Genomic DNA, 12,579 nt, shown 5'->3' with positions numbered 1-12,579 from the left:
AGACACGGGTAATTAGCAGCGAAGTCGCGATCAGGCGATACTAAGAAATAAAGAAGAGGTAATTAAGAATTAATTTTGAAGTACGTTAAAGGTAACTAAGATACAATTGATACGTTTCTGGGAGACAAGGAGACGCAACTTGTATGCAAGCCAGATACAATCCAATAATAATAGTAGCATTCATAAGTTTATTCTTAATTATGAAATCAGTATAAATAATTTTTTTGTTAACTGTAATCATAATAATACGCATAATAATAATAAGAATAGGGATGTTGGTAATAATATTTACACAATATTAATTATTTTGATATTAGGAATAATAATAAGCACTATAATGTAACAACATAATATCAGCAGGTAAAAATAAAATGTATCTTGAGAAAAAGTGGCGAACGAATGTACGTACTGTAAAAGTTTGTATAAATTAATTTGTTGACATAATTTAATGTTTTAACGCGTTGAATGCCATGGTGGAGAGAAATTGCGAACATCGAGGTCTCCGGAAACTATTACGGCAACGTTCACGCTAGATGATGCGCATGATCTATTTATATATTACTTTTATTAAATAAACAATAGTCTGTTTCTCTGAACATTACATATACATATTTTTACACCAAACATTTAAAATATTTTCAATGCTTTCTTATTACAACGATGATACTAATAATTTTCTTTCTACTTTCCAATTTCCGAACGACGTCGCAACTATCTCCGAAGGTGAGAAATCGATTGTTGTACGCTAATAATAAAGGGAATAATCCCAAAGGTGGGACGGGTCTTCTTCTCTCGATAGAGAAAAATATAACTGCATTATCCCACTCTGACTTTAACAGAATGCAGGGATCTTCGAGATGTCCAACTTTCGTTATCAGCTACATCGCATCTTCCTACATTCCTTTCTTTTCTTCATAATCTTCTCTTCCACGTTTAATCATCGTGCGATGCAATCAGTGTTGTTCACTTTTTTCCATCCGTGATCCATTACGATAGCTCTGGGATGAGAGTCCTCAAAAGATGTCCTCTTGATTCAATCGTGAAGAGTCGAGCTGGAATTTGGTACAATTGAAAGATACGATTAAAGAAATATAAATTATTCGAGTAAATACTATTAAATAGCAAGGAACATAACGTAAATGAAAAACTAAGTTACTTATAATTATCACCAATAATTCTGGGTTAAAATGAGCTGTTGAAAACAGCGATACCAAGCACGAATGAAAACTATTCAAGGGAATATCCCTTCTATTCACAAAGTTACAACGACGTCTCGTCGGTTAGTCCTCTTGTTTCGTTTATATTTTTTCTTCTTCCTCTTAACGCGATTCTGAAAGTTTCACTGTTACGTCTCTGTAAGAGAATTGACGGCCGGGCCATAATTTAAAAATATCATATTTTACTCAAGACAAGCGTGTAGCCACGTTTTGTTTTTATTACTCGCTTTGTTCTATTCTTAGTATCTTTCGTATTGTGTTGCAAAAAACAATAATAAGACGTATACTACGTACTTCAATACTATTTCCAAATCTACGTGAACTGGAAAACTGCGCTACAAATCGATTCCATTTTCTTGAATACCTTTTAACTTTTTGCATTCCGAACCGTTTTGGACATTGGCTACCAGCTACTCAGCGCTACTTTGTGGTAGAAACGTGCATTTACAGACCATCGTATTATTTAGTATGGTTTTGGAACTAACTAACCAAGTACTTTAGTAAGAGTACTTTAAGTGAGACGACTTGGAAAAAAAAAGAAAGAGCGTATGATTAAGTACTTTAGTAAAAATACTTTAAGTGAAAGGATTTGGAGGAGAAAAGAAAGAACATACAATCAAAGTACATTAGCAAAGTACTTTGAGTAAGGGGACTTGAAAAGAAAGGATGATCATATAATTTAAGCAGTGCTGTAAGTAGAATGACTTAGAAACTAAAGGAAAGAGCATATAATCAAAGTACTTTTAAAAAAGTACTTTAAATAAGGGGACTTAGAAGAGGGAGGAAAGAACACAATCGGAGTTCTTTAGTAGAAGTACTTTAAGTCAAAGGACTTAGAGTGAAAAGAAAGAACGTGTAATAAAGGTTTTTGGTGCTAATACTTTAAGTAAAGTACTTAGAGAAGAGAAGAAGAACGTATGATCAACGTACTTAGTTAAGATACTTCTGATTAGAGGGCGTAGAGAGGAAAAAAAATAAAAGATCAAAAACAGATCAAAGAAAAAAAAAAATAAAAGATCAAAGTTCTTTAATAGAAGTGCTTTCAGCCAAAGAACTTAGAAGGAGAAAAGGACATATAATCAAGGTTCTTTAGTAGGTGTACTTTAAGTCTAACTTGGATTGAAGAAGAAGAACATATAAACAGGGTTCTTTGGTAAAGGTACTTTAAGTAAAAGTGCTTAGAAGAGAAATAGTGAAAATACTTTAGGTGGAAGGACGTAGGGAATAAGAGAAAGTACATGTGACAATGTACTTTAGTAAAACACTATAAGTAAGAACCTAGAAAGAAGAGAGAGAACATTTAAAAAAGTACTTTAGTGAGAGCGCTTTGAATAAAAGGACTTAAAAAAAGAATAAGGTACATATAATCAAAGCACTCTATCAAAGCACCTTGAGTAAAAGGGACTTAGAAAGAAAAGGAGGAACATAATTATGAAACATATGGTCAAAGTACTTGGGTAAAAGAGCCTTGGGTAACAGGACTTAGAAGAAAAAGGAAATAATCAATAAAATGTAATCAAAGTACTTTAGTGGAAATACTTTAAATGAAAGTACTTAGAAGGTAAGGGAGAAAATATAATCTTTTAATATAGTACTTTAGTAAAAGTATCTTAGGTAGAGGGGCTTATAAAAGAAAGGAAGGAATATATAATGAAGGTTTTTTTCCCTGTGGGTAGGGGATAGTAGAATACTCCCACAGTACTTCCTGCTTGTCGTAAGAGGCGACTAAATGGAACTGTATGAATGGTGTATGAATGTTCTCGTACGGCTTTTCCTTTCTTTGTTCTTCTGTCATCTCTTTCTCTATTCTTTCTCTCTCTCCAACTTCCTTCCGTTCCTTTCCTATCCAAGTTGTCCGAGTGACACCGATGACTCTGACATCATTCCTGTTAGGAAGAGCAAGAAACGGATTTTCAGTAGCTCGGAGAATGATAGCGATTTTTCGATACACGATGATTCATGTGCAGAGGACCCGCTAAGAATAGCCAAAGAAGATACCGACAATTCTGAAACAGAATGCAATTTTTCTAATGAGAACAAACCGATTAAATACTTTGACCTTTTTTTGATTTAGAACTATTGTCACTAATGGTTACCGAAACTAATAATTACGCGAAATATTCGAGGCGTTTTCTTAAACCATCAAATTTGTCTAAACTACAGAAATAGTTAACTATAGTAAACTACAGAAGTATTTTCATTTGGTTGATAGTTCTTTATGTTTTCCATCTAGTCATTCTAATTACATCCCTGTGTAAGATTTTAACCCCTTGTTAAAGACGCTAACAGAGTTTTTAAATTATATTATACACCTCATAAGGAATTATCAATCGACGAATCCTTAATTGGGACGTTATGTCATTCGAGTATAATTCAATACATGCCAAACAAAAAGCATCATCGCCGGGGCATAAAATTTTGGATGCTATGCGATGCAGTTTCGAAATATTGTTTAACCTTTTATTGTTACAAAAGCGTCAAATCAAAAAGTAATAGTAAATATTTTACATTCTAAAAGTTACTTTCAATAAAATATTATTTGTTCTTCAAATTTTTCGTGTTTTTAATTTATAACTTATTTTTTACGAAATACTGTAATATATATATAATATCTCGAATCTATTAGGTGAGGTGATAAATGAAAATATGTTTCTCTGTGAACAAAGTAATAAATCTTTATTTGTTAATTAATAATTATTTGCTATTTACAGTTTTACCTGTGAACAAAGAAACGACAATTCACGTTTATTATTCATACTACTTAAATTTTATTTAATGTATTATCTTTTATAAAATTTCTTTGTAATCTCTCGTGCATAGGTCCTATTTCTTAATGCCCGTTTCTCTTCAAAATCTTAATGGCTCGATTTGTAGATAACAAAAGACAATAGAAGGGCGGGACATGAGAAACGCGGCAAATCTAACTTAAGAAAGTATATTTAGAATAGGTAACAACAAAATACAAATTGGATTACTGATAGCGATGCGACGTACATGCGTCTGAAAAGCTGAACTCTTGCCGTATCTTGGACGTTCATGGTCTTCTCGCCGTCTCGTTTAACCCATTCGAGACCAATTGCACACCGTGTGTGCAATGCCTTTACGAGGCTATGAGACCGGCTGCACACCGGGGTGCAATAGTAATGATGAGCAATTTTCAGTTATTCTGAGTAAAATATTAAGAAATCTAAATAAAAGATGTTTTTTAATTAATAGTGTCTGTAAAGTACACAAAAACATAATTTGTCATTCAATTTTCATTTGTACCAAATAAAACAAAATGTTTTGTTTGAATTTTCGAAATCTACATTTTTAAAAAATATCATTGCAGGAACCCATATATCTAATTCCATTTTTCAAATCTATCATTAACATCAATAGTATCGCCTTTTATTCATACCACCTAAACGAAAATCATTATCTTAAGCCAGCGGGGTCTGCGTATTCAGAATTTCTTACATGTAAAGAAATAATACCTTAAATCTTATTATCTTAAGCGCTGGCTTAGATAATAAATGTTTTCTTTTCTTTGACCCATCTTTATCCGTGAATAAGTAAGAAATTCGTTTCCATCACTCTGTGTCTCCTTATCCGTGAAAACTGAGCACCAACGACGACGTGTAACAGTTCAGTCTTAGAGAAAATTCTTCGCAGGAACCAATTGCACAGACGGTGTGCAATCGTCTTATTTATGCGAATTGACTTACGAATTGGCTGATTTCCATAGTAAACAAGTTTTTTTTACTGAAAATGAACAACAGAATGAAAAAGAAAAAATTTGGATCCTAAGGACCGTGTTCAAAAAACTTCGCGGTCTCGAATGGGTTAAGAGTGTTTATAACTCTTTCGACCGGAAGTTTACTAGCTTGTTGCTTATAAATATAAATCCACGGTTCCGCGTTGGCCTGTTCCGAGACGAATTTTCTCCCGCTATTTATAGTTTGACCCGTCGTACCTCATTACTGTAGGCCCGCAAGGAAGAACGGTATAGCTCGAGGCTCCTCAAATGCCTGATCATCCTTTTCTCGTTGGAACGCGCGTCTTAACCGAGCTACCACTTTCTTCTGGTTCGTTAACGCTGAAGTCCACCATGGGTTTGACTTCCGATGAGCCTTTTTGCGAGGAATAGATTCAGAGCATGCTACTTATGGGACACTTGTGAGCACGTTGGCTCGTGTCTCTACTTCTGAAGCCGATCCTAAACTGCTTCCCTCTAGTCTTGCCGCGGCGAGGGAGAGCATGCGCTCAGCGAACAGGTCCCAGTCGGTTCTCAGGCTTCAGAGGATGTATCGCGATATCTATAGAATTGTGGTCCCTGGACGTCCAGTCTGTTCTAATCTTCCATTGGCCAATAAGTCGGCTCATGGATTGTGACAAAAGGGTTACGTCGATATATAAGGAACCTCTCGTCGTCCAAAAGATGGGTGGCTGCTCTACGTTATTTCAGACTTTCAGCCCGGATGCCCGGATGAGGGCTTCCAGCTTCGAGCCTCTTTCGTCTGTACTCTGAGGACCCCAGAGAGAAGATCGCGCGTTGGCATCCAGTAATACGATTAGTCTCTTCCCCCTTAGGGCACGAAGTAACGATTTCAAGTGCCTAAGCTGCTCCTCTATTTCATCGCTGTACTGAAAGTAGTGCGAAACGACGTAGAAAGAGGAGCCGGGTGTTTGCACTTCTGCACAGACGCAGTGCAGAGTGTTAAGCTGCGAGATGAATAATAACTCGATATTCGGGTTGGTCGGCGCAACCGCAGTTCCGTTACCTAACTTATCTCAAATTCTATAAAAAACAGCACATCCAAGCACTTCTGGCTAATAAAAGTTCGCGAACTTCGCCTGTTACCGTTCTAGAGCGTCCCATATTTAATTGCAACAACCGGATTTTTGAAAAGGCAGAAATTACGGGAGGGAGAGGGTCCCTAACCGAGATCGCTTCATTACCGTTAATAGTTACCCAGAGTTCAGCGAAGGTGCTTTGTATTAATGTTCCACACCTATCACGCCGGTGGTTTCAGGGGTTACGCATGTAGTGTCCGTTTCAAGAATTCCCATTGAAGTGTCGCTTATTTCGAAGACCGTTTCTGGCGAATCCCGAGGAGTTTCTACGCGGTCTTGCTTGATTATCGAATGTAAGGTCTTGTCGTATGCGCTTTTATCGCGGGGGTTGAGGCTATTTCTAGAGACTGGGGGGATGCGTCCAGTAAGTTTTGCGAGGGGTGCATACAGGTGTATACTCGAGTTCGCGGTCGCGTGCTTGTCGATTCGTACCCTGGGTTTTGTTCGATCTGTTTCCTATTTAAATTGGAAGGACTTATCGCGGCAGCTCTGGCGCTGTGTTTCCCTAATCTAATCGCGGCCGATTTAGTGTTTACGGTTCTTGTTTGTACAGCTTTAGAAGATGACTTCGGCAAACTCCTATCGCACCTTTCCAAGACAACTCTATAGTTTCACGAAAACTGGCTATCACCTGATGCAGTCCGGGTTGTGCGGGGCTAGGAACGTAGCGGAGGGGCTCTCGGTGAGTAGCCTCGGACAACGAACGTGCACTCGCTCGACGTGTTGCTGCGCTCCTACGCTGGCCTACGCCGGAAGTACATCTATTTGTCACCTTTGGGATCGCGCTAGATGTGTTCAATATTGCTATGCGCGAGCTTCTCACCACGCTAACCGCCCCTGGGAAAGCCTCCACCCGGAGATCCAAACGGGAGGCTAGTTTATCTTCCGAATATTTTTCCTCACGGGTAACCATCATGGAATTTAGTCACCAGAAGAAAACTTTTAGCTGAAAGAGAGAACACAATGAGTAAAAAAAGGAGAATAAGACATGAAAGTGAAAATGAAACAGAGAAATGGGACAAAAGGAATGAGACAAGAAGATAAAACAAAATAAGATAATACAAGGAAGAAATGAAGCAAAGAAATAATACGAAGGAAGTGAAAGAAGGAGATAAAACGAAGGAAATATAGCGAGAAGAATAAAGCGAAAGAAATAAGCGAAGGAAGTAAAAGAAAAGAAATATGAGAAGGAATTAATTTAAAGAAATAGACGAAGGAAATAAAGCTAAGGAAGTAGGACGAAGGAATAAAACGAAGTAATGCGAGAAAAATAAAAGGAAGGAAGTTAGACATAAGAAATAACGCGAAAGAAATAAAACGAAGGAAATATGACGAAGGAAGTGAAACTAAGAAATTAGGTATGGAACATAAAACAAAACACGATGATGGGAGTAATGCTTCGTAATAATATACTTATAAAAATAGTGGAATGATAATGCAATAATCAAATAATAACGTTACACGACAGGGGGAAAAGAGAAAAATTTTAATTAAAGTACTTTAATGAAAGTACTTAGATTAATTAAAGGACTTAGAAATCTTAGGAATAGATATAAGAAAAAAAAAAAAATAATAATTTAAAAGAATAATTTTAATTAATAAGTATTTGATCGTGCAACCACTCCACCATTAAATTGGTTCCATCATGACTATCTTATCACGGTCACGTTCCTATGACGAAATGTTGAAAATTTTGAAAATTTTAATTTCTTAAACCACGGGCGACAAGGTATGTAAAGCCGTGCCTGAAGTCCCGTACGTTTCCCGCGTTTACTAGAATTGAGGTTAGGAGTGACGCAAGTGCGACAACGGTGCAAAAAATAAGGTGTTGCTCGTACCACTACACGTAGTTCATGTCCAAGTCCAGCAACCAATCACAGGGCGGCATGAATGTAATAGCCAAAATAGTGTCAACTTGCGCCGACGGCGACGCTTCCATCGTATAATTGTGAGTAACAGTTGAGTCTGCCATTTGGCCATAGAGTATAACACACGCCACTTCTGGAAAAACGAAGATAACCTCCATGGTATGACCGAGCACATTTCTCCACTAATTACAAGATAGTTATTCGGTCCCCAGTCTTAATTAATATCACATTTTGTTTACCGTTCACTTATTAACAAGTGAGATATAAATTTTTCGCCGATAAAATAAATCAGCAATAATTGCACAAAATGTGGAGCACACGGCGACGCGTCCGTCCTGTAACGCCGCCATGATGGAACTCTAACAAGAAATAGGACAATATTATCTAATAAGAATACGAAAGAATATTGGGTATTTAGTAGGATCAATCGATTGCGTGTTTTCATACTCTTTAGAACCCGAGCCGATTGCTCGCAGGTCTCTGTCCATCGACCAAATCGCTTCGCTTTCTTAAATTAAGTAAGTGGACGGAGATTAGATTTAATATCAAAATAATTCTAATCACCGTTGAAAGATTCTGGCAAAAATATCGTAAAAGAGAATATTGAGTTACGAACAAAATATAATGTTATTATATATATAAATATATCATCATAACGATCATCACTCAATAAGTCTCTGGTCTAACTAGAAAAAACAACTTTATTTTTTAAATTCGACTTTATTCCTTCAAGAGTGATACATTCATTCCAACGCTCCTCTAGCTTTTCGATGCCTTTTTTGTAGAACTATTTGTAAAACGTAAAAGAAACGAAGTAGGCTATAAGTTTTCGTTCTATGGTGAGCACGCGTGTGCACGAACCTATATTCCCTTTATTTACTACGAAACCGATACGCGATATATAACGGAAGTATAATATTCTGGCAAAAAACGCAAGATCTTGCAATTGTGCAATCAATTACTTTCCCCTGAGATGCACAGTATGTGTATGAAATAGAAAGGTGGAGCATATATCCAGTGTCTTCTTAAAGCTCTTACAAAGTCGATTGTCATTTTTTTCATTTTGACAACGCTCGTCTTTGAAAGAAATTACAATCGAAATGTCGGTAACATATTAGCAGCATGAATGATAACATGACATTCATTTTCTACGTAATTGGTAGCAATAAGACCGACTTTCTTTTATTAGATGATCACAGTTCGTGCATCTTTTAGTTTAGAAGTTTATACACAAGTTTATAAACGGAGTTTAGAAATGTAACGCTTAAAATTAAAACGCCACGAAATGAGCAAAATGCAAAAGAAAAAACAAAGTAAAAGGAAAAAGAAAGAGATCTTTAGAACATCGTAGATTCGTATCGTTAATTACTTGTATTTTTTGCCTCTGGTTACCAACTCGAAAAAGATGATCTCTCTCTCTCTCTCTCTCTCAGTTTTAATATTGTACATGATCTTAGCAATTTTTCCAAATCTATTGCAGAAAACAACTAACAGTTGTTACCTCGGGAAGTTTATTATCGCACGAGCAGCATGATATCGTGCCTATTTCTCAATCTTAATCTATCTTTATTGCCTCGCTCTTGAGTAATTTTATGTTTATATAGCCGAATATATAGTCGATATTTGTGTTTCTCCAGTTATGGTTTCTAGTGTATCTGTTGTTGCTTGTAGATAATCAAATGAATTATTGGCATATAAATGGTGTGAAGAAATCAACAAATGATCTACATTCAAAATATTTGATATTTGTATCAAGTATATTTCAAGTTAGATTTTTGTTTTCTTTATGATGACAAAGTTATTGAAATCGTTATCAGAATAAGCTGTAATGCAGCAATGGCACTAAAATGGAAGGACACACGAGACGTTCTTATTCTTTCTAGAAAACACATAACAGCAGCAATGATTGAGTCAGAGAAAAATCAACGCAATCCTATTTGGAAACCGAAATGTGCCATCAAATACAATAAAGGGATGATAGGAATTGATTGACAGAATTTTCTTTTACCTCTTTGATATGGCTTTATTTAACTTTTACATTTTGTATAACAAAATAAGTAATGAAAAAAGAAAGAGTCACGCAGAATATAGGATTAAAATAGCCGAATTATTGTTGCAAAATACACCGTTACTGAAATATTTTTCACAGAGATTGCACGCACAACATTGGGCTCATTTTCTCAAGCCATCATAGATCCAACACCGTCGAAATTAAACCTCCTACTAGAACCTGTATAGTTTGTAGAAAGCATAATCAACGTAGCGAAACAACGTGGGAATGCAAAATTACATTACATGTATCAAAATGTTTTGAAAAATATCATACAATCGAAGATTATTACATTTTTTTAATTTTGTTAAGACGATGATATTCTTAAATATCTGTTTATTTATTAGAAATTAAAATAAAAATGTTATTAATGTATATTCACTGTGAGACAATAAATCTTTCTTATTCAATAATCACATCTTCGAACACTCAGCCAAATCGTGAATGGCTCGACATGGGACCGACATTGTTGTCGTTTATGCCACGCGATATTGGAAATTAAATCGTAAGGTAAGAGATTAAGCGGTTAGAGAGTTCTGGCGTTCGTGAAATGTTAAAAATATTCAGCTGTTAATAAGATTGCAAACAATGCGAGGTCCAGTCTATTTCGTCAACTTGGTCGATCCCCGTCCAATACCCAATTGAAAATAGTTTTTTGAAGGACCGGATGATCTGCAGTGGCCTTAATCTGTCCAACGGAAATCGACGGAATGGGATTTCCGTCGACGTCCAACACCTGGATGATCATTGTGAACAACCGGATTTATAAACTGTCATAATCATGAAGCGCATGCATGGCCATTGATACGACCTGACGCAAAGACTCCCGATTGATGACTTTTTGCCTTGTGGATTTGATGATGTCGCGAGATATAGAAGTGTGTTGTGTAATTTTTGCAACTACCGGCTTGACAAACTTTCGCACGATGTGAAGTAGATCGTAAACAATTAAGACACAGTTAATTGTCCCTGGCTGCCTTTGCGTGCTCGAGAATCGGCATCTTCACTAAAGTTTTGCACATGAACACGAAATCCTTGTCCTTGTAAATAGGGCATTTGTTAATTTGAATTGTGAGGTTGGACGAAGTCGGCTTTGTTTGCCGTTGCTTGTTAATTGAAGGAATAGCCGCCTCCACCCTTTCGCGGTCCGTGTATTTCCGTGCGATGTGATTCACTCGCACTCTTCGCACGAGTTCCTCGTCAAAGCTTTCCCAATCGGCGTTGGCGATGGAGAACCGCGGTTTTCGCAGCGTGTAGCTATTGTTTCCGCTTTTCTCGAGGGAGAACAAAATGGCATTGTGGTCGTTAGAGGCGTGAGACCCTTCTCGACTCTCCAATTCCTTACGAACGGCACTATGTTTTCCGTGGCGAGCATAACGTCGATATTCGACGTTCCTCGTGGCGAGCTGTATGTTGGCGGATTGCCTGCTTCGTTGATGACAATGGGATTCAGTTCAGGAATCAGTAACTTGAGCGATAGTCCTCGGTCGTTTCGAGCGTCTTCACTCTTGCTGTGCCAGATCGTTGATCTGGCATTCACGTCCGCATCGATGATTAACTTTTCGTCTCGAAGTTCCGTTGCGATCTTCCTCACTAATTGCAGGTGGGGATCGATTGGCTCCGATGGTGGAAAATACATGCTTGTCGCCGCAAATTGTAGCTGCACACACGTCCAGTGCACGTTCGAAAGATGCCAGAATTTCACCGCCGAGATGTTTCTTTTCCAATGACGATGGCTGCCCATCGTCGTTCTCGCCGCTATTTTAGCTTCGTGAATGGTGGTAATTACACGGAATCCGAAACCCGGAATATTGTTCCTACAAACATATGGTTCTTGTAATAACAAAACATCTATGTTTTCCTTACCCATAAATTGCAGGACTTTTTCCGTTACGATTCTGGTCTTTCTCTTATTAAGTTGTAAAATCCTCAGTTGATCCGTCGACGGTTTTACGACCTCATTAGTGTGGTTTATGGCCCCGGCCGGGTCAGGTACAATTTTATTGGCCGTAATCAGTCTTGACGATTATTACCTGCGTTGCTGCCTGCGAAACACTCTCTATCTGTCACAGAATGTTCCGCCGGTTTTTTCTCGCTCGCTTGCAGTTGACGCAAATTGCGAGCTTTTCCTTCGCTTTACATTCTTTGTGAGAGTGTCTATCGGCTCCGCAATGTCCACATATTTCTTTTTTGGCCTTGCAGTGCCATGTTATGTGCCCTTATGTACATTGGACCTTTATGATTGGCACTTATAACATCTGGTTGGCGCGATGTAGTCCTGGAATTTGCAGTAATCCTAGCCGACATATAGCCGCTCTATTTTCCTTAAGATGTCGCGGGCCTCCTTCAAAACTTCTAGGACAATGTTGCAGCTGTCTATTTTCTTATCTCCCGTCTTCAAAATCACCTTGCTGCTTTTCGTCAGCGTTTTTAATTCCTCGCCTTCGAAGTAGTGCTTTAGTATCTCCATCCTCGCCTCTTCATCATTAGTGGGCCTCGGTACGGAGAAGATGATGATTCGCGTGTTTCTCTTTGCTGGAAGGCCGACTTCCATCCCTGTTGCCTTTATCTCTTCGTTCCTCATAATTGTCTCTATATTCCGTTTCTT

At 37.6% G+C, this 12,579-nt stretch overlaps 1 long non-coding RNA gene across 3 annotated transcripts; it reads right to left on the bottom strand.

Moving 5' to 3' along the window:
• Positions 1-260: 260 nt before the first annotated feature.
• On the bottom strand, positions 261-8,367 carry LOC124428676. 3 transcript variants are annotated; one of them, XR_006943252.1, is made up of 4 exons: positions 7,892-8,367; positions 4,212-6,999; positions 2,984-3,223; positions 261-1,052 (listed from the first exon to the last, which is right to left on the bottom strand). It is a non-coding gene; the product is annotated as an uncharacterized LOC124428676 (long non-coding RNA). The 3 variants fall into 3 exon arrangements; XR_006943253.1 differs by having other exon boundaries at positions 261-3,223; positions 7,892-8,054; positions 8,161-8,367; XR_006943251.1 differs by having other exon boundaries at positions 261-3,223.
• Positions 8,368-12,579: the final 4,212 nt, after the last annotated feature.

The sequence above is a fragment of the Vespa crabro genome, chromosome 13 (genome assembly GCF_910589235.1).
Source record: "Vespa crabro chromosome 13, iyVesCrab1.2, whole genome shotgun sequence".
Taxonomy (NCBI): Eukaryota; Metazoa; Arthropoda; class Insecta; order Hymenoptera; family Vespidae; genus Vespa; species Vespa crabro.
The sequence above is the reverse complement of the archived record's forward strand: the minus strand, read 5'-3'. Positions and strand labels throughout refer to the sequence as shown.